General features: G+C 31.5%; 1 protein-coding gene across 15 annotated transcripts in view; it reads left to right on the top strand.

Annotated features, from left to right (window-relative positions):
- Window positions 1-27,102, top strand: part of LOC129907765 (myocyte-specific enhancer factor 2) — a 173,928-nt gene that overhangs the window by 14,753 nt on the left and 132,073 nt on the right. For all 15 annotated transcript variants that reach the window (XM_055984118.1, XM_055984129.1, XM_055984122.1 and 12 more), the window contains exon 2: window positions 13,472-13,525. The gene's annotated coding sequence lies outside the window, so the exon portion shown is untranslated. The remainder of the gene's footprint in view (window positions 1-13,471; window positions 13,526-27,102) is intronic.

Here is a 27,102-nt window from a genome sequence, read left to right as displayed (position 1 = left end):
GGTAATGGAGGGAGAACGAAAGGGAGATATAGATGTGTGGCGCCCGTTTTCCTCTTCTTTTTGACGTTCGTATATCTAGGCAGATTGTTACCCCGCCGACGACATCAATATAAGCGAAGACGGCGCAAAGACTCATATAAGCCGATATTACTTTGTCTTAGAGTAGATGTTTTTATTTGTTGAAACAAATCTTACACAGATGCTATTGTAGGTACATATGAAGTAAGGCAGTGGGATGTGAAGCGTGTAGAGAAAAACAAGAGAAAAGAACTATAGCAGAGGTGGTCAAGACTCGTAGATATCTCTACAAAACTGGAATTTAAAACTAAATGAGGAAATCCGAGCCTATAAACCTAGCCTAGTGTGTGCTTCTGTCGTCAGTGGTCAGTGGCGGTAGTGCGACGACGGCATTGACCTCTACCAACAAGTACAAGTTTGCAAATTTTTACCTCAAGGACGGTCATTGGTAGGTATGTTGGATGCAGCAACATTAAAAAAAAAAAGATGTTCACGCAGTAAAACAGAAGTATGGAAAGGTACCCACTTAGAAGGGTAGATTTAAGTTGGGCTTGATTTAAAAAAAAACCTTTAAGGTGGGTATTTATTGAGAAGAAAAGTAATATAATTTGAATCTTTAATTGTTTTAGAATTTTTAATGCTTCTTGAACGATTTAGAGATTCATTAGAAATGTTTTTAGATAATTTTGAGACGAGACTTAATTTACGTGAAATCTTTGATTCAGGCCTTCAAGTATTTTTATTTTTTTCGAATACATGGGTCAAGAGTTTTGTTATTGGATCTTAATACGAAGGTAGGGTTCTAAGAGCTGTAAATTAAACATTAAGTTCAAAGCTGTTATTCTTAACGAATCAAAGAATAATAGTAATGAAATGATGAAGATAAAACAGTGATAAGTAGAAAGAAAGAGGGTTTTGGAAAAGTTCCCTTAAAACAATACAGATAAAAAGTTATGCCTCGAAGTAGAAGATGAAAAAAAGCGAAGTAGTGCGCCTATCAAAAAATAAAAAGAACCTAAACTGCTAATCCTATTTAATAGAAATGAAGAAAATTAACGAATATGAGCTTGACTATCTTCAAAATAGGCACCCAAAGAAGGAAAAATACTGGGTACTTTAGGACAGGTTCTTGCGTTAGATTGAGGAATTTTTCCAGTTGGGGATAGAATTATTTGAAACTAACTAACAGTAAAAAAAATCAAGTGATGGCAATTTAAAAGCTGTTTGATCATGCAAGATTTCCTTAGAGTTTTTCAAAACGATGAAAGACATCGGGTTGTGATTGGTTATGATTCTTTTCTCTAAACTTAAAAAGCTAATCGAGCGACGAATTTCGTTTTTGAACTAAACCGTGCTTTTTCAGAAGGTTTTTACAAGCTGATACTGATTCCGATGTCAAAATTGCTCTGGCACGTCACGTTTCAAAGATATTTCGATATGAACAGGTCAAAAACGGTGTTTTTTCGGTAAATTTTTCGGTTGTCGCAGAATCACACAACCCCTAAATATTGGTTAATTCAAATTAAATTATTTCATTTTTCTCTCAGCGATAAAAAGTCCTTTTTTTAAATTTTGGTTTGCTTTTTAACTTAGATGGTCACTGTGGCGTATGCGTAACTTTTTTTTATTGAAAAATCGGAAATGGAATAGTGAAAGGAAATTGTTCTGTTTCTTGAGTAATTTATCAGACGAGTTGGCTTTTCTCTGAACTTTGAAATGGATCAACAGGCCATGTAGATTTTTACATAAAAGTAAGTTGCAGCATTAAAGAGGCATGTTAAAATTTGTGTTTTAATTTTCGACTTTCGTTTTTTTTTATATTTTAAAATTAGAAAAGATTTTAGCACTACACAACATTGGAGAAGTTCATCTCTTGACAAAATACTACATGAAAAAAAAAGAAATAAAAAAAAGTTTAAGGACTTTTACTGAAAGATGAATTCTTTTTATGCTTTTGATATCAGCACATATCAGTCATTTTTTAATTTGTCTCTTATCTGTATTTAAACAAGCTTTTGTTTCAGCCAAATATCCACCGTTCTTCTTCTTCTTGGTCATGCGGTTAAAGTAGTTCGATCCCTTACACTAACCCAATTTCCTGACATGATTTAATTTTCAATTTAAAACTTCAACATAGATACTTACTATCACTTTATGCAACAATTACTACTTAACTCCTTGCAAAAGGATATCTACAGCTTGAATATAGATTTTCAGATCTGATAGAGTATATGAATTATTATCTAATCATGAATCATCAAAGGAAAACCCTTTTAATCCACAGATTGACATTATTTTGCAAACAAACAAAATCAATTAGATTACGGTGTTAAATCCTTTATATTGGTTTGAAAACAATATACCAAGCGCATTTAATAAGGCACTTTAGTATGATAGGGCATCAGTGCATAACCTTAAACTCAATTATAGGTAGACAGGTTTAGGTATAGCTAAAGTTTGTAACTCGAACTTGCCTTTCATAATATCAAATGAAATTAGTTGCAAAATGACAAACTGAAAGTAACATTCTGCAAAACGTGGTGCCCATCTTTACTATGTTATACAGAACAGTTCTTGTCCTTAAATGAAATAATTTATGAGACCCCAAGTAAAGACCAGGCTTTCCATTAGTAGAAATACCACCACTTATAACCACCTATAGTATTTTTTAAAGTGATTTTACAAATTTTGTTCGTGATATTATTCTTAAAAATATGGTCATCGTAATTTTTTCCACTTAAACCTTTAAATATACATATTGTTGGAAATATTTTATATAATATCAATGCGCTTCGTGCTTCAATAAACATCCAATAAGAACTCGTCGTTAAATTAAGGTACAAATCTAAAGTTTTCATATAAATGTTCGTTCTTGTTGATTCTCATCAATTCGTATACCTACCCAAAATAAATCTATTATGTATATTAAAGTTTGGTTTTGTGTACGTTCGCTAACCGGCCACACCGGCTGACTTATTTTCTTAATTTTTTTTTTTTAAATCAAAGAGGCATAAGAGGAGAAGGTTTAAGGCAAAAAAAAATTTAAGATTTTATAGGGTAAATAGGGGTAACACGACATTGAAAAAGAGGCTATTTTCTAAACGGTAAGTCGTAAAGAGTTGACTTTCTTTTTAAATGGTAGACAAATTTATTCAATAATTAAAAAATTTATTGAAAAAATTCAAAAAAATTTCAAAACCAAGTTGTGAAGGTTTTTTTGCAGTCATAGACCTTCGACAAGAGACTAATTAGAGGTACGCAAAATTTTGCACAGAAATTTGAGTTACACCATGAGAAAGATATTAAAAAAAAATTAGGGGTCTAAAACGGATTTTTTTTCGGCCCTGTATTTTGAAATAAAAATTTTTGAAAAACAACCTAATTTTTAGGGACATTTTTGAGTAGTCTATTATTTTTTTGGAATTTTTTAAAGTCTGCAAAAAATCTCAAACTTATAGGAAATATAGGTTCAATCATGCGCATGCATGTACAAAATTTTGAATTTTTAAAATGATTTTTGACCGAATAACGGGAAAAACACGTTTTTTTGTCCCAAGCTTTTTGGCCGTTTTTAACATAGGCCATATTGTACATAGTCCACTTTTGCTAAAAGTTTAAAAGTGAATATTTTTAAACTCATTTTACGAACTTTTCACGTTTTGATTCCCTTTTTCATTTAAAATGTTAACTAATTACAGAGTCGAAAATTAAAAATAAATGCAAAAAAATGGCGGAACGAAGTCCGCCGGGTCAGCTAGTAAATGAATAATTTTTATTTTGTGTATGAAACTGACAACATGAATCTTGTATAGCGATTTAGCTATAAAATAAGAGTCTTAAAACAGAGCTTTAAAGATCTGTATAAAATATTTTGAAGTTTACAGAAAGCATTTATAAGAATCTATTTCTTATTGAACGACAAATTCGTTTGATCCTTTTTTTACGCTTTCGGAAGGAACTATAAAACAAAAAATACTTTCTCCACTTCAATTGGAATATTTTAAAATCATTGACTTCAAAATTAACAAACATTTACGCCAGAAGTATAATAAAACATGCAAACTATAAACTATAACCTATATTTTGCAAACTCAGTTATGATTCAAGGAAATTATTAAAAAAAAAAAAACATTCAATGTTAAATTTTTAAGTTAAATTATGTATATTAATAATTTCGCATCAATTGTAAGTAAAACATTTCAAACATTTTCTGACCTTAACCTTCATTTTTGACAATTCTTCATTTATCTTCATCAAAAAATTTTAAATAACCTACAATAATTGTAGATGTATGTATCTTTAAGTCATAAAAATTAGCATCTTTACGGAATCATTTCGCACATATTTAAATAATTCTCCGTTTAGCTATCGTCAGAGTTGTATAGATGTATGTTTTTCTTTTTTTTTTATGATTTATCTGATTCGTGATCAGCTCATTGAAGACAAAATTCAATTAACTGCATTTTCGTCTCAGTGTTTTTATACGTCCAGTATATATAACAAAAAAAAAAATAGTATTTACTTAAATTATATGAAGAATCTGACAGCGGCGCTGAATCTGCACAAGGTTATTGTCGCTGTCAGTATTATGCCTCAGGGTGGTAGCGATACGAAACGCCTTCCAATCAACGAAACATTGAACTCGACACTTGGAAAAAGTAACAAAAAAAAAAAAAAAAAACATCATCAAGTCAGTCAAAGTGATCAAGTGTATAGATTGCATGCCATTTACTAATTACTTGAACATGTTTGCCTCTATCTGTGGAGATTATACTTTTAAGAAATAAAAATCGCCATCAGTCAGGGAAGCTATGTAAATGTATAGAAGCATAAATTTGTCATTAAAAAGTGACTTTTAATAGTTTGGAATGTCAATTTGTTGTTTTTTTTTTTTTTAGTCCATAAAATAAAGTTAAGTTAATCGATTTGTATTTATGCAACAAAATCATTGATACATTTTATGTTCATGTTGTTTTTGGTAAATGTTTAGTTTATTTGATCGTAACTTATTTTTTATTGCAACTTTTTTAGACCTGAGTAGGAATAATAGAACTTTTTTTAAGGAAAACGTTAGTACTGATTCTTATTTGATTTTGAAAATTTTCAAGATTATGATTTGAATGTTTAATATGTATGTATTTAATGATCTCAAAATCGAATCACTTTGCATAAGAAATATCGTAATTTCTTTTGACTTGATAACGTCTTATAAATTGATGAACCATGGCAGAATCCACGACGCCATCTCCTCGCGTTCCACCTGAAATTTTTAGCAGTGCGGCATAAATTTTAATTAAAAATAAACTATTAGAGATACAAATATATTCTATAAATTATTTGAAAGGTAATAATCTAAAGGTGAAAATTGCAAAAAGTGGGTATCTAAACGCAACGTTCTAGAAAGTTAATTTTTTTGTATCGATAGATACATTTATTATTGTAAGACTAACAAAGGCATTTAAAATTTTCTAAAAATTTTCAAAACCAAGTTATAAATGGTTTTTTGAAACTTAAACATGTGGTAGAACTTTGAAAAAGTAGTGAATTTGAATAATGTCATTCAAAAGATAAATTAAAAAATTTGGGGTCTGATACGGATTTTTGTTAAGTCTCTAAGTTTGGAAATATGAATTTTTGAAAAACACCAATTTTTAAGGGGTACTTTTAGGTGTATTTTTATTTTTAGCAATTTTTTGGAATGTGCACAAAATTTAAAAACACATGGATGAGCAAAAAATTGGCGCTCCAAAATGATTTTGGACTGAATAACGGGAAAACCATTTTTTTTTGTCCCAAGTTTTTTGACCGTTTTTAACCGTAAATTTATACTGTAGATGTAGATAATCGGCAGTAATATATTTGTGCAAAATTTCAATTATTTTTGTATACACAATTTTGAGATAACGGTAAAATAAAGTTCTATTTTTCAACAAGTTCTTTCTTTTGATCTAGAGCACATAAAAAGCACATTTACACAATGTTAAATTAAAAAAACTTCAGAAATACCTCAAAACACCTGTGGAGATCATTTGGTTGGCTTTAAAAAAATTCTAACTTCTTTTGTAGGCATCGTAGAAATATGATTGAAGCGTCATATAAAAAGTGAAATAATAAGCTTTCAGATAATATACAATTTATTATAGGTTGTCATTAAAAAAAATGGATTTAATTGTATTAGAAGATAGAAAAGATTGATTATTTTTGTTTTTTTTTTTGTAATGAAAATTGATTTTGTTAAAAAAATTCTAGCTCTTTTTGTAGGTCTTAATCTTAAATACTTTACTATAAGAATTATTATTTTATTATTTTTTTTACAAGAAAGTTGACAAACAACTAATTTTTAGATTATAATTTTTTTACAAAAGCACAAAACCTGTCTTCTTATGCCGTTATCACGTAAAATTTACCGTCGGCAAACTGACTTTACAGACAACCACTTTTTTAACTAAAATTTTGAAAAGCAACATTTTTAATCAAGCGAGGAATTCGTTTGCGTGTCTTCTTCGCTTATTAACCATAATATAAGAAGAAAGAAGTTAGGTACTCGTTTGGATATTAACTTCCGCTCGTAATGATAAAACAAGAATAAAAGCAGGACGAAGGACAAGCTATTCAGTCAACTTGCATATACCTACTGCCTCATAGGAGGTGACTTTAACTCAAGACTTCGTGGGTGAATACAAGAAATGACAAGACAGAAGAGAGCACTTAAGTCAACTGCCTGAAAGAATATAGTGACCAATATTGTCTAGAAGTCATCTCAAAACCGAACACCGCACTCAAAACACCGTCAACGTTGATTTCAAAACTTTGAAATCAGTTTTTATTTAAAGTCTTTGTCGATTGCTTGAGCACCACTTCTAACCAAATATTCTCTCTGAGCCTGATTTGATAAAAAAAAAACAGTATTTCCAAACAACTTGCACATATATCACCCAAGACCGGATATATGTAGATGTCTCCAAAATCTGAATCCTTTGTTAGGAAGCAAAAGGAGCAGGCAAGATTTCCTGACCCTCGATCTTTTTTAGCCAAGGTTTGCACCCTCACCCTCAGGTTTTTTTTTTTTTTTTAATCCTTTTATTTTATATCTTTAAGTGTTTAAGACAAAAAATTTCCATTCATATACCTGTGTTCTGCTATATTCCTGTTGCGTGTGTGTTGAATATACAAAGTATAACATTTCAATTTTTCAATATTTAATTAGCGCTCGCACAAATGCCAAAACCTTCAACTTCAACTTGATGGAAAGCTTCTCAAATTAATAAAAAAAGTTTTTGATATCGTTTCTGTGTAGAGATGTCATCCCCAAACTTTTAACATTTTTTATGGTAATTTTTTTCCAATAATTTAAAGGTCATAAAAAGGTATTGAAAAATTGTGAACTTTGACCGATTTTTTCTAAAGAAAAACGTCGAATTTTACCTGAAATTCTGAAAAATCTGTCATAAAAACATCAATCTTTGAAATGCATTATCTTTTTCAGATTTTATCCCACAGATTTTGGACTTTTTATAGAAACAAATTAACATCATTTTCTACCAGAACCATTTAAAGAATTACCTATTTTAATAAATACATATCTCTTCTATACAAACATTTATCTAATAAAAACCTGTATCAATTTTCGAAGATCCTTCTTTGGTAACAATGGGAATGTCAAAAATACACATATATAATCCTCAACTCAAAACAAAAACATATATATTTTTAGCTTATCTGTTTGAAGCCTTAAAATACTACACATCACGTGTCAAAGTTCACGTTATATAGTTTCTTCTCACCCCGCTTCATTTGGTTAATTTTTGTCAGTTTAAAAATATCCCTAATACTGACTGACTGAGTTGAACTGCCGCACTTGATTGATCCCATTTGGGACAACAACGCTTCCTTTTTACAATACAACAACTAAATATAACAATATTATAACCTACCTAGGACTCGTATGGGTATAACAGAAGTTGGAAGGAGATATTATGGAGAATTTTTCTTGTGTCAAATCGATTGGAAAAGCTTCGACTAAGTACTTTTTGATGTCGTCCTTTTATTCCTTTGCGTCGTCCCGCGGTTCGGTTTGGGTTTTTTTTTTTTTTTTTTTTTTTGAATGATAAAATCCATCGACCTTCAAAGTTTTTCACTCACTGACATAGAGTGAATGAATGAGTGGGAGGTTATCAATACAAAAGAAGTGAAGTGGGAGTGAATGGTATAAAGTATTGTGTCACGTTGTAATGAATGTAATGAATATTTTAAAACAATTAAACGCCGGGTAGACGTATTTCGGTTTCGGTTGAAAAGCGTAGGTTTGGAAAATGGAATATAGAGAAAGAGAATCGTATAACACAATACAAACGTCACGTCGCTATATTGTTTTCATGGTTCATTTTTGTCTTTTATTTTATCTATATACGTATATATGTATTAATAACGCATCGATTTGGCAACATTAAATATGCAATACTATATAACGATTCCAGTTATTTCTGAATATAATTGTAATATCCGCTTATGAACAACTTACCTAATAATATAAATGTCCATTTATATATGTATTTCCGTGTATAATTTTGTTTTATGTATTTTTTATTTTTAAAATAACGCACGACGCGAGACGGATATGCGTATACAGTTGATATACAAAAATAATATATTTTATGACGTCTGAGGCCTTCGTCTCAGGAAAAAATATAACTTTTAATGGATAAGAAATAAAATAAAGGATATGTGCACGGTTACAAATGAGGCAGATGGTGTATTTTGTATGTCTGGGGGCCTCATTTCCCATCATGGGAAAAAGTATACCGTCTATGTTGAATATGTTATTAGGTTACGTGTATTTCTTGTATTTTTTGTTTTTCTAAAAATATATTCGTTTCATTACTAATTGATTGTAAATATTTTTTGACGATTAATAGCAAACATTGATGATTGATTATAATGGTAAGGTAAAGTACCAAAAAATTGTTCATTTCAAATTTAAGATTAAGACAGGTGTGCAGAAATGTCAGTAAATATCCTTTTTTCTTATTATTACAAACCAAGAGCTTAGAACCAATTCTAGTTACCTACATATTTCAACAATATGGATCGATTTTGGTTTTAACTTGAACTAAATGAAAAATTCACTTTAGCGTCTTTTGCCATTGGCCTGATTACGCAATTTATTTCATATCTCTATTTAAAGACCATAAACTCAAAATCCGCACTTAAGAGTTGCAAATATTTCTATATAATGAATGCAACCTTGTGGAAAAAATCCTGTAAAAATAGTGGTTTACGGACGATAATTTTACGTGATAACGTCATAAGAAAGCATGTTGTGTGCTTTTGTTAAAAGAATTACCTTTACCATTATATTTATTTTTTTATTTGAATAGCCCGAAAAAAAATTATACCATTAAAAAGCTAAATATTTCTTCTAAAAAATTAAATCATTTTTAAATTTTTACAATGCGCAAAAAGTATTAAAATAATTCATTAAAAACTCTTCAGAAAAAAGTGAAAAAATCACTTCCATCACCCAAAAATCCATTTTTTTATATAACAATCTATAATACATTTTATAGCATCTGAAAGCCTTTTTTTTCAGCTCAAAATATTCATATCAACCATATCTGCACGACATCTACAAAAAGAGCTAGAATTTTTTAACCCAATCAATTTTCATCAAAAAAAGCAAGAAAATCAATCTTCTTTTTCTTTAATTACCGCTTAAAGTCTATTTTTTTATATAACAACCTAAAATAAATTTTATATTATCTGAAAGCTTATTATGTCACCCTTTCTATATAACTTCAATCATATTTTTATGATGCCTACAAAAAAAGTAAGAATTTTTTAAAGCCAACCATGTCGAAATTTTAAACTAAGAACACGGCACTTTCCACTCAGGTAGATGGTCATGGGCAACATTAGACTGGGCCAAAAAAATAAAATATTTTTTTTTTTTGAAAGTTACTTCGAAAATCTTGTTCAGGATGATGAAAAAAAAATTTGGTGAAAATTTGAGCCGTTAAAAAAAATTTTAAGAGGTCTATCATCGGTGTTTTTTATTTTTATACATGATATGATGTTTTACAACAGAACTGCTAGACGATCAAAGTAAAAAAAATTTCTGTTCATTTTTTCTTATATAAAATTAAATTTCCTACAAAAAAGATCTTATTGAAAATTTTCGTCAGACGAGCCGTATTCGAGTAATTAAGCTTTTTAAATCGAAGTGTTTTTTCAATTTGACTGTTTCACTTTGGAATTTTGTGATGAGCAAAAAAGTGAATAGAAAAATAAAACCTCGACAGATTCTTATAGGAAATTTAATTCTCTACAAAAAAGGTCTCATAGTAATTTTCCCTAAATTGAGTTTTGAAGAAGTTATTCACGATTTAAATCGAGAAAAAAATTAAAAAATCAATTTTCAATTTCAAAATTTTCTAATTCACTGAAAATTCAATATTTTCAAATTAGCAAGATGTTTTCTTGTAGGGAATTAAACGTTCTATAAAAAGTTCCTTGGCAGCTAATTAATTGCTTTAACCGTTTAGAAGATAATCGTATTCAAATCGCAAATGCATACTTGTCATAAGAAAACTATTGAAATCAGTAGGCATTGGTTTTGATTTTCATTATTTTTTTTTTCATTATCTTTTGAATGGCATTTTTCAAATTGTCAAAAAAAATGTCCCCTACCTATAATCACTACTTTGTCAAAGGTCTACATTATATTTACCCTATTAAACGATGGAATTTTTAAGTATTCAACTTTAGGTTATTATCTTTCAAATAAGCTATAGAACATTATTGTATCTCCAATAGTTAATTTTTAATTTTGAATTTAAATTTTTGCCGCATTGCTAAAAATTTCAGGTTGAACGGGAGAAAATGGCGTCACTTTTTCGTGGATGCTGCCATGGTTCATCGATTTATAAGACGTTATAACGTCAAAAAGTTAGATACTACAATATAGCGTAAATTTGAATATCGCGTTTTTCTTTGCAACTGAACGACGTATTCGGTTCAGTATTTTGTCAGTGTTTTTGTTTTTTGAATACATATTTTAAAATCAAAGAAGATTTAAGCGCTGAACAACTTATTTCGACAAAATTCTTCATGAAGAATTAAAAAAAAAAAAATTTAAAAAGAAATGATGGCTTTTATTGAATGAAGAATCCATTTAATGCTTTGTTCCATTGAATCTAATGGATAACAACTGTCGCCTTGTCATAGCCATCCAGAATCCATCCAACGAAGTGCTACTGCAATTAGTCTGAGTAGATTGTCCTTCGTGCGCCAATGTCTTCTACTTTGGCATTTTGATTTTTCTTCATTCGCATTCGATATTTTTCTATTTTAATTTTATTTTTACTTACGTTTATTAAGTAAATGACTTCCTTTAATTGGTTTATAGGCTATTGATTATGTCATTTAGAAAGGAACTAAGACGTTCACGGGTTTTTATTGCAGGAATTGTTCAACGGGTTATAAAAGAAGATAAAACCGCAGAGTGCTATTAAATGAGAGGGTGGAAACTGAAGATAGGGGTGTAAAAGCCCCCTTTTTGGTTTTTTCAATATATCTCGTAAACCGAGCAAAATTTTAGTATATTGCTCTCAAAACTTTTTGTAGAGAATTGAATTTCCTATTAGAATAATGTTTTTTAAAAATTAAAAAAAAAAATTTCCATACCAAAATAGTCGAAACAATCATAAAAAAAATATCAAAAAAATCGATTTTTTGAGTTTTTTTGCTTTTTTAGTTGTACATTTTTTTTGGGTTGAGATAGACATAAACATTGCTCCAAAGAAAAAAAGAAGATTAAATTTCCTTCAAAACCCTGTACTCACTAATTTTTTTCATTGAAAATTAACCGAAGTATGGCCATTTTAATTTATCTTTTTTTCGCATTTTTAGTTTTACTCAAGGAAAACAGAAACATTTGAGGGGAAAGTACGATAACTAAAGCACCAAGAACTGATAATGAGATTTTGTAGAGGGGTTAAATACAATCATTGTTTACTATGGGAGGGGGGTCTATGTCGCCCCGTTTTGGCGGGAGGGGCAATTTTCTAAAAAAAATACTTAAAATAAAAAAAAATTATTAAAAAACAACGTCAACACTCACAGTTTTGATTGATACTTTTTTCAAAAGCTAGAATTATAAACTTAATATTAATTTTAAAATGAAGTTATTTTAATCAATTGTTTTTGAAACAAACGAGTGATTCCAATAATGAAAGTATTTTGTCTATTTTTCAATTTTCTCAAAAAGTAGAAGGCATAGGAACATTATGATTTTCATGATTTGATAAGAAATCAATTAAGGCAGTTTACTTTGTCGATCAATTTCGTATTGAAGTCCACAGTCTTTGTGAAAATTGTACTCAATGTGCTTTTTAAACTTTTTTTCACAAGTTTTGACTTTGAAATCGGGTATTTCAAAAACAATTGATTAAAATAACTTCATTTTAAAATTAATATTAAGTTTATAATTCTAGCTTTTGAAAAAAGTATCAATCAAAACTGTGAGTGTTGCCGTTGTTTTTTAATAATTTTTTTTTATTTTAAGTATTTTTTTTAGAAAATTGCCCCTCCCGCCAAAACGGGGCGACATAGACCCCCCTCCCATAGTAAACAATGATTGTATTTAACCCCTCTACAAAATCTCATTATCAGTTCTTGGTGCTTTAGTTATCGTACTTTCCCCTCAAATGTTTCTGTTTTCCTTGAGTAAAACTAAAAATGCGAAAAAAAGATAAATTAAAATGGCCATACTTCGGTTAATTTTCAATGAAAAAAATTAGTGAGTACAGGGTTTTGAAGGAAATTTAATCTTCTTTTTTTCTTTGGAGCAATGTTTATGTCTATCTCAACCCAAAAAAAATGTACAACTAAAAAAGCAAAAAAACTCAAAAAATCGATTTTTTTGATATTTTTTTTATGATTGTTTCGACTATTTTGGTATGGAAATTTTTTTTTTCAATTTTTAAAAAACATTATTCTAATAGGAAATTCAATTCTCTACAAAAAGTTTTGAGAGCAATATACTACAATTTTGCTCGGTTTACGAGATATATTGAAAAAACCAAAAAGGGGGCTTTTACACCCCTATCTTCAGTTTCCACCCTCTCATTTAATAGCACTCTGCGGTTTTATCTTCTTTTATAACCCATTGAACGATTCCTGCAATAAAAACCCGTGAACGTCTTAGTTCCTTATTGCCCTGTTTTTTTCGACATAATCAATAGCCTATTAGGTAATGATTTTAAAATCTTACGCTTTCAATCAAAGTAGAAGTTTTCATTTAAATGTTCGTTCTTGTTGATTCTCATGAATTCGTGTGACCAAAATAAAAAAACACAAAATAATATTTTCTAATCCTTTCTGCTAACATTTTTATTAGTTACTGTACTTAAAAGTGTAACCATATTCAATATAAACTTTCAATTTTTTTTTCCAGAACAAACCTTTATAAACCAGTTATGATGGATCAATATTTTTAATAAAAAAAAAGGTAAGTCAACCATATAACTGAACAATGCTTAAAAAATATATAGGAGATATATTTTTCATTAATAAAATAGCTTAAACAGTCAACAAACACACATAAATCTAATTCAATAATTTATAATTCTGAGTTCTATACAACGCGCGTAAATAATCAAATAACAGATTCACGTGCCACACATTTTTTTTGTGTATCAAACAAAAAAATGACTGGAATGTGTGTCGTCGGACTAGCCTTGCCGATCGCGTTTTATAACTTTTTTATGCCAACGATAAATATTTAAATAAAATATTCATGTTTATTAGCTTTATTGTAGATATGCGTATGTGTATATTAATATACAAATAAATCAACAAAAGCAAAATATAATCAAAGGAAATAATAATAATTATTATTGTCTACGATCGGTCTGCAATTAGTCATTTAAAAATCTAAAGAACAAAAAATGATAGACAAAGATAGATAGATACCCATTTAAAGCTGCATCTTTTTCCTATAGTTTATCTATAAAATACACATAACTTAACCCATTCACACACTAAACTGTTTGTGTAAAAATTGTGACATCACGATATTGACAGCAGCGCCATTAGTATGTGAAATGACATCATTCAGCAAAACTCTTATGGGTGAATGCAAACAATAGAAAGGCAAACAAGAAAACAAACTGCCCCAGACGTAAAGTAACTTATAAGAACCGGAATATACCAAGTTTAAAGCTAACCCTGGCTTTGGCCTCTCTCACAAGTCACAACAGAGATACAAAATGAGATGGATATCACATAAAAGGCGGGTCGCTGAATATACTCGTATAAACAAGCTAAAGTTCAAACCAAAAAACCTAATAGAGTGTGTGGAGAACAAACGCATTTGCATCAAATTATACAAAACACAAATTGTTGTTAGTGATTTTGAATTATTATTGTTGTCATCTTACAGTGGGATAGTTTATTTGAAAAATTTAGAAAGAAACTGAAAAAATTTATAGCTAATTGTTTCGGAGGTAAAAAAAAAAAACCTTAATGCAACCGATTTTGCAACTAGTTATCAAATTTGAAATTAATTTTGTTTGCTTTTTTGAGACATGTTCAAAAATTTGTTATTGTTGATGGTCCGATTTTATTAATATTTTCCATTTGGAAAACCATTTCGGAAAAAAAGCTTAATGCAACCGATTTGCAACTAGTTATCAACTTTGAAATTAATTTTGTTTGCTTTTTTGCGACATGTTCAAAGATTTGTTGTTGTTGTTGTTGGTCCGATTTAATTAATATTTTCACACAAAATAATTTTTTTCAGAGCTTACCTACTTCGAACAAAAATAAAAATTTGGTTTCCACGAAACTCATTTTGAACTTTTTCCATATGATGAGCATTGATTACCTGGAAACTGATTTCCAAGTGACAGATAACGTCAAATTGAATTCCACAAAGCAAGGACATTTATCATCAATTTCAAATTTTGCATTACAAAGTCGTCACGTTGGTTCATGTGTCTGACCTTTATCTTTCCACAGAACTTCCATAGGAAGTAGCCATGAACTATTGTGTTTTGTTCGATTGAAATCCAACTTTGCACCTATTTGATTCCCAGTGTTGTGGTTGTTTCGATTCATCAGAAGTGATAAGTAATTAGTAGTCATGCAATTTCACTGTCGAACATAATGTTGAACAAAATTGAAAAAAAAAGTTCAGCCAGTAAAAAGATGTCACGAATAGAAAAGATGCAATTTAGATTCAAAGGCACTGGCATTGAGTTTGGGATATAGCTGTTTTTATTTGATTTCTTGTATGTATTGGTTATGGGAAATTCCAATATCCATTTGTTTGTGTGTTGTTGGAAAGAGGAACTAGTCAATTTTGTTAAATGGTCCACACACGCTATAGCTTTTTGGAGGACTTCTGTTGAATGATTTAGACTCATAATTTGGATGCAAATTAATTTTTTTCTTTAATTTGAATTAATCATTTGAAGAAAACGTGCTTGAATAAATTTAAAATTTAAGAAAAAAAAAAAAATATAATCAACAAAACAAAATTTTAAACAAGTAAAGCTTGAATTTAATGGACTAAGTTGAAGTTATTATCTTTTTTTGTGTGTTTCTTTTGAAGAGAGCAGGTTCATGGTGGTTTATCTGGTGGACTTACTACATATTATATTGGTTCATTGTACTTGAATATCTTTGTACAAGAATGATTTTATTTGTCACAATCAGCAGAAGGTGCGATAAATTTTGTTGAATTTTTTTTAAAGTTTGGAATCAAAATATATTGGCAAAGAGATTGGTTTTGCAGGCCATTTTTGATTTAACAAAATCATTTTAAAACTAAGATCTGATATTTAGTTAACCCAAATCTAACTTAGAGTAAATTAGTGGCTTTCAACATTGAAATGAATTATTCCACATTGGCCGCCGTAAATTTATCTTCAAATAATCACATTCTTTTTTAATAAAATACCTAATATTTACTATAAATTTTCATGAAGTATTCAGAAATAAAATAATCAGTATCCCACATTAGACGCCATTTTTGTTTATTTTGTTTTAAATGGTGCAAAGATATGGTATAAGATAGGGTAATCATCTCAAATTTGTTACATTTGAAATTTCTTTATTGATGTGTCGCTAAATATTGAAATGATATACATGTATTATGCACGTTGCACGCCATTTTGGTTTGCTGAAAATAGGTATCTATACCTTTAATTTACTATTCCTTTTGTGAAAGAGCCATTGGGAGCCATTTTGTTTACTTAATCCTATATTGGCAATAGAGCGCACAGTAAACTCCGATTTAACTCATTCCATTCTCATAGACCTTAGAGAATACCTTTATTGAATTGAAAAATATCAATCGTTGGGGGGTTTTTGCTTGCGATATAGGTACTATACGTATATCAAGTTATATGCATTCGTAAAATCAATTTCCATGATTTTACCATGATAGAGAATGCGAAAAAAGTGGGTCTCGAAAGTTCGTCTGTCCGTCTGTCTGTCGGTCTGTATTAGGAGCTACAGCCTAAACGGATGGGTCGATCTTCTTCAAACTTGGTATGTAGCAGTTTTTGGATCCTGTACAGAGGGGCTATTGGAATTAATTTCTTGGACCAAAAATAACCGTACCTGTCAAATACCAATTTTGGAAAAGCTTAATTTTCTCAAAAATGTCTTCTACGATTTTTATTATTAAAATAAAAAAAACGATAATAAGTTTTTAAATAAGGTCTATCTTTTAATGAAAAAAGTTTTTTTTTTTTAATCCTTATTACCTCCTCCCAAAGAATCGTTTTTAAAATTCCAAATTACTAGTTCAATTTTAACGATTTTTTTTGTGCAAAAACATTTATATTGCCTAAATATAAATCAAATTAAAATTATGAAAAAATATTTTTTGGATTTTTAAAGAAAATTTGAAATTTTTTTTTTTGAAAAATCAAATATTCGAAAACGTGACATTGAATTGTTTGAAATGTTGGTTTTACGTGTTCATTAAAAGTTTCTACAAAATGGCATACCAAATTTATTTTTAATTTTTATTTTTCAAAAAAATTTATTATTTTTTACCTATAAAAAATTACTTTTATAAAAAATTTTTATTTTTAAATTAAAAAAAAAAAAAAAATAATTAAACTGCATACTTTTTTTGGAGAGATCAAATTCATGTTAACAGTTGTTTTTATATTTAAAAAAATTAAATTTGTATATAAAAAGTTGTTAGTTCTAAGAGCAAGTCATGTATTTTATTTTATCAGGAAAATGCTTGGTTTCTAACGCACCTTTGAAGCATTTTAGAGCCGCAACCTATTTTAATAAGAAAATAAGGAAGCAGAATAACCCACATTGGGCGCCATTTTAGTTCACTTAATTAGAAACCTTATAAGTTCGATCCTTAGTCACCACAGCCGCAATATAATTTTAATGCGTCTGGAACTTAGCGAAAGAAGTTGGCAGTAAAAACACCAATCTTTATTTTTAAAGTTTGTTCAACTAAATGATGTATCCCTTCACTAAGTTTTGTTTAAAAATCATATTATAGGTTAAGTAAAGCTCTCATTTTTGTACCAAATCCACATAGATCAAGTAATAACTTAATACCGACAGGGCTTATTCGTTAGTTTCGTCGGAAATATACCAAGTTTTCCTTCAATCCGCTTTTAATTAAAAAAAACTCATATATTTAACAGTTTTGACTGAAATTTACCAATTTTTAGTGAGTTTAATAGAATACACTCGTAATGTCGATTTTTTCAACGATTTTATATGAAACGTCCAAAAGAATTCATTAAGGTTTGCTGTAATTGATAACAACAACAACTTTATCCTGATTGCGCCTTTATTTTGTTTAATTCAACATTCCTTCCATTTTAAATTTATAGAACGTTTTAAAAAACCTTTATAAATAATTATTTATTTTCTCCTGTCACCACATTAGTTCGTGCATTTATTTCGCTGGCAAGTTTCCGTCGGCAAATCCATTACCCAACCAAAAGAACTAATCACAAATTCAGTTAATGTTTTGTGAGCCTTTCAGTTTGATTGACTGCGATTGCATAGAATTTCAAGATCAAATGAAATTTCATTTTATGCAATTTCCCATCGGCAAAAATTATTGCCATATAGATACTACGAATAGCTAACAGAATTATTAACTTAAAGGCCATGATTCTATCAAACTATCAAAAGGTGCTGTTGTTGCTGCTGATAGTGCGATGATGGGGAACCACCTTCTCTGCCAGCTAAAGGGTTTTTTTAATGGTTTTTTTTTTAGTTCCACCATTTAGAAGGAATATGGTTATGCACTGCGCCCCAACCGGTGAATACAAATTCTTTTACTAAAAATAAAAAAAAATTATTTTTGCTTGGGACAACTGAAGTCCACGTCCCACCACACTTTGCTTGAAAAAAAGATAAAAAAAAAAAAATAAAACTACTTTGACCATTGTCGCGCCACACTGCTGCATTGCACGGGGCGCTATGTCATTTTCATTTTCATTGATTACATTATTACCATGTTGTGAATGTTTTTTTTTTTTTTATAAGAATCCAAGTGTGTTGCCGAGGTATGTTGGATAGAACGTGGTGTGGTTTTATTTTCAAGGACATCCTTTTCAAAAAATTGTTGAAGTCTTTTGCTGGTTTTTAATTTTAAAACAAAAGAAAATGAAAAAAGGAGAAGTGAACAATTTATAACCGTGCAGCTAGAACGGAAAAAGGCTCATTCACAATGGGTAGAAGATGTCGTGGGATTTGAATTAATGTTAAGTAGGTGGTTGATGTTTAGTTTTAAAGGAGTAATGAAAGCCGGATAATATCAATTAAAGATTTCGCCAAAGAAGATTTATTATTTTCTCTGTGTTGGAAACGCCACGTTTTTGAAGTACCCTTTTTAGAGATAGCTAAATGCCTAATAGTGAGTAGAAGACATTGGTCAATGCTATTAACTGATGGAATGACAGATAGATATTTGGGGGAAAAGTCAAACTAAAAATTGTTTCATCTATTAAATCAACGAGTAAAGTGAATAGTATAGGACTGAAAATGCAACCCTGTGGGACACCTTCAGACGTATGAAATTATTCTATCACAATTTTTAAGGAATGGAATTAAGGGTTGCATGTTTGGTATGTAAAATGCTGTTTTCAATTCTCAGAAGCACTCGTATAGCTTCTTATTGCTTTGCAAGACAGTGATCTAATCTGAATCGAAAATCAAGTTGATACTGACAAAGGAGATTGTTGTTTTCTTAACAAATATTAGTGTCTTCTATACAAAATTGTATTGAATATCTTCCTTAAGGAAAATGTAATATAAAACAAGTGATGGCTTAACTGAATCAAGTTTCCCTGAAAATCCATTTCTCGAACAACTTTTTTCGAAAAACCTATTTGAATTTTAAGATTGCTTTAAAAAAAGCACTTTACAATTGCAAATGCAATTCAATGGAATGAAGTGTTTACTATTTTGCTTTTATTTTGATGACACTATGTATGTACCTACATAAGAATCAAAATAATGAAGGTGGAAAATTTGATGTCCAGGAACTTTCGAACTTTGCATTAGGAGAAGGACAAGTCTTATACAAATCATTTTGGAGCATTTTACGGAAATTGCATAGGACTTTCCTTCACAGGTAATCCACAAGCTAATAGCTTGTGACAAACAGCTTTAAATGACCTTACGGAGGTCTTCCTGCAGGAGGTTTATCAAATGCACAAACAGAATTACTTGCGTAGGATGTTATAATAAGGCCTTATAGAAGTTGTTATAAGATGTTAAATTTATGAATAAAAAAAAATTTATGGAATTTTATTTCATTATTTTTATTTTCTTTTGGTTTTTTCTATTTTCGTTTTCTGCTTTCTGCTTCCTTATTTATTTATTTTATTTTTTTTTCTATTTCGTTTTTTCTCTTGTTTTGGATATTAAACTGCTTTTTCTGTTGTTCTGAAATTATGAGAATATTATTTTGATTGAAAAAAACATTTTTTTTTATTTTCACATGGCCCGGCCAGGAATCGATCCCACGTACCTCTGCATACCAAGCCAGCACCTTACCAGTAGACCATGCTCGAATATTAAATATGTGTTGAATCTTGAATGCAATGTTTTTTTTAAATGCTTTACAAACATTGCATATCTGCAGGATAAAAACTTTTTTTTTTTTTTTTTTTTTTATAATAAGCGCGCACTAAAGGGATTAATGTACCCTTAATATGGTGAACACAGTACGAGCATTAGGAAAATAGGGAGGGGTTTGAAAGGAGATACCGATGTACATTAGTTTTGAAGTTCTGAGTTTTGAAATGGGATGGGAAAACAGAGGAGGGTAACGCGTTCCACATTCGTGTAGTGCGGCTGAAGAAAGAATCTCTGTATTTGACGGTACGTCCGAAGTTGGACTCTAGGGTAAACTTGAAGCGCGAGTATTACGGTTGAATTGTTTCAGGGGAGGAATGCAACTAGCTATTTCATCGGAGCACTGCTTATAAAAATAACGATAGAACAACGTGAGACATGAGACGTTACGACGGTGGTGCTCGAGAGACGTAATTGTATCAGTTATTGATCTATTACCTATCATTTTTATAGCTCTATTTTGTATTCTATCCAAGAAACTCAACGAGGTTATTGGAGCACCTGCCCAGATGTGGGAGTTATATTCAAGCTTTGGACGAATGTACGCCTTATAAATAATTGCTAGATCAGACGGGGAGAAAAATTTCTTGCATCTTCGGAGGAAACCTAAACATTTCGCAGCGGATTTAGCGGTGTCAAATATGTGTTCATTCCACAGGAGGTGGTTTGTAATGCACACACCGAGGATGGAAAGCTTTTCGGTTTCTTCGATGCAAGTACCACTCATGGATAGTGGCATGGGAGACATGTTCCGCTTTAATGATAGTAAGCAGCATTGAGTTTTGGAAGCATTAAATTCTACGCGATTTCTTATTCCCCATTGGACAATGCTATTAAGATCAGAATTTAATGAGTTTATCATATTTAGCCGTTCAAGATCCACTTCCGAAGAACTTGGGCGAGAATCAGGAAACGAATATGAAAAACTGAGGGTACTATCATCTGCAAAACAGTTGAGTGGATTAGAAGTTTCAGACAGGAGATCATTTATAAAAATGAGAAAGAGAGTCGGAGACAGAACGGAGCCCTGTGGCACACCAGCATTTATTTTGTGGATTTCAGACTTGAATCCATCCAATACGACTTGTATTGAACGGTTCGAAAGGTAATTTCTAATCCAACGAAGAAGAGATTCATCGACGCCAAAAGCACGCATTTTCGAAAGAAGAGCTTGATGCCAAACTCTATCAAATGCCTTTGAAATATCAAGTGCAACAATCTTACTTTCTCCAAAACGATGTAAAGATTTGTTCCACTGCTCGGTGAGATAAACTATCAGATCACCAGTGGACCTGTTGCTACGAAAGCCGTACTGCCGGTCATTAAGAAGCTTCCGTTCCTCAAGATATTTCTTAAGTTGAAAGTTAATCAACGTTTCCATGACCTTGGAAAGAAGGGACGTGAGTGCGATCGGTCGGTAGTTTGAGGGTGAGGAAGATTCGCCTTTTTTAGGGATAGGCTGGACAAATGCTGTTCTCCATCCACTCGGAAAGAGACCTGTAGAGTAGGACAGATGGAAAAGCTTACGCAGTGGTTTTGCCAGCGTGGAAGAACACCTCTTCAGAACGATGGGGGGGATACTATCCGGGCCAGCGGATTTGTGTATGTCAAGATCTTTAAGAACTCTTGCTACTGTACGAGTGCGAAAGAAGATTTGTCCCATGAATCCGTTTACGCGCTCAAGTACTGGCGGAGTCATGACACTATCTGGCAGTGTTGAGTTGGCAGCGAACTGCCTCGCAAGTAGGTTAGCTTTGTCAACAGAGCTAACAAATGGAGTGTCATTGAAGACGAGCGTTGGAACCGACGACGAGGTAGTGTTGCGAATATTTTTTACAAATGACCAAAAATGTTTACTACCTTTGGGACATTGTAGTATTTTTTGCCTTAATTCTTGATCATGCAAAAATTTGGTTCGTCGAATATGGGCGTTGCTGGCCTTTCTAGCTTGTTTGAACTTTTTTCGGTTTTCCTCAGTGGGATTGGCTTTATAACATCGAAAGCTTGCCTCTTTAACCCTGATAACCTCTTTGCAGCTCGAATCAAACCATGCATTCTCTTTCGGTTTGATTGTTTTAACCCTATTCGGGATAAAATTTCTCATTCCGGAGAGAATTAAATTTGTTATCATATCAGCACTGGAATCAACGTCACTATCGAGGAAGCATAGCGACCAGTTAAAGTTTTTGAAGAATTCGTTGAGTCCCTCCCAGTTGGCTTTCTCGTATTGCCAGACGGTTCTTCTTGGTGTTTTTTCTTTAACTGGGTTTGTTTGACACGAGAAATTCGCTGATATGACACAATGGTCTGATTTGCCTAGAGGCGATAATACACTAACAGTGTATTTATCAGGGTCAGAGGTAAGGAACAAGTCTAGAGTGTTTTCAGCTCGACCATTAACGTCCGATATTCGAGTCGGCTCATCGACAAGCTGAGTTAGGTGGTTTAACTCAGCAAAGATCTCGGCATACCTTCCTTCGGGTGTTGTCTGGCCAGAAAAGCGAAGCCACGAAGAATTGTGTACATTGAAATCGCCCGTAATAACGATTTCAGTGCGAGGATAAAGGGTAACAATCCTTTGAATGGAGTCAGACAGAGCATCAAGTTCGTTAGAAGTTGAATTACTGTCCAGATTGGGGCTCCGATAAATTAAACAGGTATGAATGATGCGCTTATTAACCGTGAATTTAAACCACATGAAATTAAAATATGTGTTTGTACATGGACCGTATTGTGGTTGAAGTTGGTATGCGACATCGTTTCTAACATAAACGGCGAGACCATGATGGGAAAAGAATAATGGCACCAAGCTATACCCAAATAGATTAAATTCAGAACAGTCTGTATTTTTACCTATTTGTGTTTCACTCAGTGCCAAAACAGCTGGCCTGTTTTGTACAGTGTAAATATACACGTCACAGAAATTAGATCTTAGCCCACGAATGTTGGCATAATCGACCCTGAATTCACAAACCATTAAAAAAATCTCAAAACTATCTAAAACCTATTCGGACAATTACCTATAATGATTCACTTGTCTAAATCCCAATTGAAACTTCACAAAACAAATTGTCACTAGTGTTATGCCTTAGTGACAACTTGAACTGATCCGCCCCTGTTGGCTATTTAGTAAGACAATCAATAATCTATCCGAGTTAGATTGATAACAACTGTGATTATGTACCACAGCTGCTATGCAAAACTAATTGCGAAAGAAGATGGGAAGGGAAAAGAAAGGATTACTCACTGTGCTCATTGCCAATTTGCTTATCGCGACAAACAATTTTTTTTTTATCACTAAAACCGGTTGATGTTTGGTTTTTGTTGCTGTTAATGCAGTGGTTGGTGTTGTTGTTGTTGGTGTTTTGTGTGATGATGCGATGAAATAATGATTTGCCTGCACTTTGGTCATATTTACAGGTGAAAAACATTGCATACTTTAAAGATAATAACATTGCATACTTAAAAGAACCTGTTGGAGCAGGTCTTATAGAGGCCTTCTGTCACTTGAAAATACGAGGCTTTCTTAGAACGGTTCAGAGAGGTCTTAAAAAGGCCTTCTTTAACTAAAATTTACAAGGCTTCCTCTAAACACTTGTAAGTAGTCTTAAGGAGACCTCCTTTCTTTCCAAAATGGTTGACTTGCGTAATCAAGCCTTAAACTAAACCTATACAAACTATAGCTTGTCGAACCGAAAAAAATGGACCTTATGCAAGCCAAATTGTTACTTGGGCGAGGAATGTTTTTCTATAGTACTAATTTTTGGGGTTTTGCGGTAAATTGAAAAATATACATACATTTTTGTGCTCTGCCCGTTCATGAACCGACAAATTAAAGCTAAAACGAACATTTGAGCATGAAATTTTTATCATAAAACAAAGTTTTTTTTTTTAAGTGAAAAATGCAAATGGCGCCCAATGTGGGCTAATTAATGTCCACATTATTGAAACCCTTTAAAAGTTCTTCATAGAAGAATGTGGTACACTACCGCCTATAAGTGTGCAATACATTACAACGTTATTTATTTCATTTCAATAAAAGATATCTTCGTTGAATTCTAACTTATTCATCGAATTAGCTTAAAATATCGAAATTAAACTAAAACAACAGGTGTCATGCTACAAGGCATCAACTTTTCCTATTACAAAAAAATACCCTCAAATAACTAAACCTTTTAATAACAGATTCAATCAAAATGTAAATATATTTTTCAGCAAAAAACAAACAAAACAAAAAAAAAAACTATATTAAAACCCGGCAGCTTAATTTGCATTTAAAACCTCATGGCCATTTACTGCTGCATTAATTTTTAATATCCATCCAACGAATGCAACGTCCGTCATCGTCGTCGTCGTCGAGGTTAGGCATTCAATCCTTTATCCATCCACAGTGTTATTAGACTGACTCTTTCTCTTAACTTTTTATTGCTTAAATTAAGCTTGATGGAATTTATCCTTGTCACGAACGAAGGTCCTTTTTAAAAGGCACCAACCTAATTTTAGCTTTCTACTACTATTATATTAGTCTAAAGTTAGAACGCAATACATACTTCTTGCGTCCGAAACAAAAATGAAATCCTGTCTGAAGACGACTACAACTTTGCGCGCGGAGGATATCTGAAAGGCTAATTTAATTTATAGCAATAGCGAGCGGATTGTGAAAGACTGTGTTACATTTCCTTTTAAGAGTGAAAGAGGTTGTAAGACTTTACGATATGCAAGAAAAGAGGTCTTGTTAGGGAATATTATGCAAGTGAAAGGAGGTTCTTTTTTGTACTCCTTATACAAAAGGACTAACCTCTCAATGAGATTTCGTGTTATTGTGTTGCAGTAATCCGCTGACGTTTGCAGAAAACTATGTCCTCCCTACGTTACACCATTCCTTCTTTGCCAACTGATATGGTTGATGACCAGATTGTTGAAGAAATCGCCTTGGGGTAGGGAGCTATTTGCATTATGCAAATCGCGTTGCAGCCAATGTGCACGTATTGCCAACAAGCTAGAGTACACCATTCCGCTGGCTTATCGTCGTCGTAAAATCCGATGGATATCAATCCCAGCTGCACAGGGAGTATATGTGTGTGTGTGTGTGTATTTCTATCTATGTCGTGCCGGCCGGACGTTTAACGAACTTTTTTCCTTATTTTTTTTCTGCGTCGTTTTTATTCTATTTTTTTTTTGTTTTTTTTTGCAATTGCACTTGACATTCATCGTACGAAACCTTCGTCGGGCACATTTGCCACGCTCTTCCATTCATTGCCACCAGGGGGCAGCTTTGTTCGTCGTCGGTCGGATATAATCGGACGGAACTCCAAGGTACCTGGTGCATTCAAATGGCAAACTGCTGTCCGTCTCTTCGTCATCGTCTCAGTCTCAGTTTCAGTTGTTGCTGTCGTCGTGATGTTAGATTGGAAGAACTTTTTTCTGGGATTATTTGTAGTTCCTCAGGCTATTCTGAGTTGTGTTTTTTTTTTTTTTATGATTTTGTATATATTTCGCTTGCAGCGACCTTTCATTTCTTTATTGCTTCTGTTTTTCGTTTTTGTCCTTCCTCACTTTATTATACCTCCGGTAGGGGAAGTTTTTGTTGTTATTTTTTTTGTATTTTTTTTGTATTTTGGATAAGTCCATGCTTTGGGGGAAAACAAGTGGCTCCAAAGTCGTGACACTTTAACACACATTTTAACGTTAGAAGGGCAATGTTTTTTTGTATGTATTTTTGTTGTTGTTGTTCGTTTTTGATATGCATGTTCACGATTATCTTGGATTGAGGAAGTATATAGAAATACATACAATTCACTTTTACTTTTGTTTTTATATATATTCTCTAACGATGCCGTAAAGTAGATTGTTTTGGTCTTGAATATATGGGATACCACCTCAGTGACCTATTTGTGGATAACTACGTCATTTTTTAAGATCACGATTGTTGGCCATTATGTTGGGTCTTAAATCTTGATTATAATTGCTAATTGTAACAGTTGTAAAATGCAGTTATAATTGATTCAAATGAATATGCTTGTTTCTGATAAAATGGTTCAAATCAGCTATATTAGGCGGGAAAATTAGACTATTGCCAGGTTTATCATTGAATAAAGGCAATCTTCTATATATAAAAAAAAGGTTTTTACTGCATTTAAGCATTTAAATACAACAACATGGATAAATTTTGAATTTTCAATTGAACGACGAATTGTTAAACCATTTTTCTCACTTATTTGATTACTTATTCAAACAAAAATTTTACCAAATAATTCTCTAATCCAATGGTAACATATTAAGACTATAAAAACTTCCACTGGTAAATGTACACGGAGAAAAAGCAACAATATGGATAAATTTTGAAGATATTTTCAATTGAACGACGAATTGCTTATTTGCTTATTTATTCAAACAAAAATTTTACCAAATAATGCTCTAGTTTAATGGTAACATATTAAGACCATAAACTTCCACTGGTAAAGGTACACGGAGAAAAAGCACTAATATGGATAAATTTCGAAGATATTTTCAATTGAACGACGAATTGCTACACCAATTTTCTTACTTATTTGGTTATTTATTAAAACAAAAATGTTACAAATAATTGTCTTATCCAATGGTAACATATTAAGACCATAAACTTCCACTGGTAAAGGTACACTGAGAAAAAGCACCAATATGGATACATTTCGAAGATATTTTCAATTGAACGACGAATTGCTACACCATTTTTCTTACTTATTTGGTTATTTATTAAAACAAAAATGTTACAAATAATTCTCTTATCCAATGATAACATATTAAGACCATAAACTTCCACTGGTAACTTTACTTCGTGTATATTTAAACATAATATAGTTAAATATACCCGAAATAATGTTAAATATACCAGATGTTGAGTTATTTTTCCTGTGTGTATTGTTCCAGCTAAATTTTCCCCAAAAGTCCGTCGTAATAACTTTA

The sequence above is a fragment of the Episyrphus balteatus genome, chromosome 1, assembly GCF_945859705.1.
Source record: "Episyrphus balteatus chromosome 1, idEpiBalt1.1, whole genome shotgun sequence".
In the NCBI taxonomy this organism is placed as follows: Eukaryota; Metazoa; Arthropoda; class Insecta; order Diptera; family Syrphidae; genus Episyrphus; species Episyrphus balteatus.
The sequence above is the reverse complement of the archived record's forward strand: the minus strand, read 5'-3'. Positions and strand labels throughout refer to the sequence as shown.